This window comes from Aplysia californica, unplaced genomic scaffold (assembly GCF_000002075.1).
Source record: "Aplysia californica isolate F4 #8 unplaced genomic scaffold, AplCal3.0 scaffold01068, whole genome shotgun sequence".
Lineage (NCBI taxonomy): Eukaryota > Metazoa > Mollusca > Gastropoda > Aplysiida > Aplysiidae > Aplysia > Aplysia californica.
The window spans coordinates 26612-28159 of record NW_004798338.1 but is presented as its reverse complement, the minus strand read 5'-3'; positions in this window follow the sequence as shown (position 1 = coordinate 28159).

Here is a 1548-nt window from a genome sequence, read left to right as displayed (position 1 = left end):
AAAACCCCTTAAAAAACCCCCTAACAAACCCAGTTCTAAAAAAAAAAAGGTATTAGAGCTTACCATTTGAAAGTGTATAGAGTATAATATTTATGTATGTTTTGACTACATGAATAAGTAGATGTCATTATCAAAAAGAATTCACAAGGCCATATTCCGTTCCGATCCCCTTTCGCACGAAACGTTTTTCGGAACTAACCAGGCATGCCATCATGTCTGATGAAACATTGATACCTTTGACTGTCGCATAGACATGCACCTTCAGGTCCGTGTAAACACACAGGACAACCAATACTGTTGAGTTCAGGAGGACAATCTTGAGACAAGAGAGACGTGTGTTTGATGTTGAACACTTTCACAACGCGGTCCATTATTTATGTATTGTAGCCTGTGCCTTGATAGAGCGTCAAGATATCGCTACCTCAGAATTACAAAGTTCTGTCTGACATTTTTGGCCACCCTGAATTATTAAGACCGTGCGATCAAAAAACCCAAATGTTCTATCTACTCTATCAAAAATGTAAATTTATTCGGAGTCGTCATCAAGATATTCAAAGTATTGCATTCGAAAAAGTTTGAGATGATGTGAAACTAAAAATCTTTGACGTCACATTTATCAAAACCAGGTACTGAGCAGATAAGCGTTTTCAATTCTAGGGTAGGTTAGGCCTACTGGGTTCTTTGGGGATTTCCTCAACTAAAAAAAGGGGGGAGAGAATGTGTAGAGTACAGAAATGTTATACTTTTGCTTTACTTTACTTTTCCGATCCAGCGGCGTCTGGGTTCTAGCCCTTCGGCCTGTCGATATGGCAAAAAATTTACAGGTTTTTATCAGCTGTGTTTTGTATGGACCTCTTTTAACCCTATCCGTACGCCCTGGGATCATTTTGTACCCCCGGGGTTGTATTCTCACATTTTAGAATACTTCTAATACGAAGATCTCTCTGAAACGTTCAGTATTTCTTAAAAAAAATCATTTTGACAAACTGCTATGCAAAGCGTACGGATTGGATTAACGAGTAAGTTTCCTCTTTGGAAAGTGGTAGCATAGAGTTCCCCATGTCTTATGGATACGATAATAAAACACGACGGGCGGATAGGGTTAAAATGATCTAGAGTTCAGACATGCTATACTTATGGACTTTAAAAAAAAGTGATCTCTAGAGTGCAGGAATGCAATAGATATGGACCTTTTTTAAAGTGATCTTTAGTACAGAAATGCTATATATATATAGACCCTTAAAAAAGCGGTCTAGAGTACAGAAATGCTTTACAAACGGACCTTTTCAAAAGCTGTAATAAGGATTTTAATTTTATGGTGCTTGCAAGACAGATGGTTCATGTAAGTGCCGAAGATTAGAAGTGTTACTTCAAAATAACATGCACGATAGAAGTTTGATAGGAAAAAAGGAGCAAACCATAACAGAGCACCCGCCAACCGTCCTCTCTATCTGATATCAGAAACTAACCATCTGTCGCACACATGTAAACACACAAATGCACACAAACAAACAAAAAACACAAACATGCACGCACGCACACAAACAC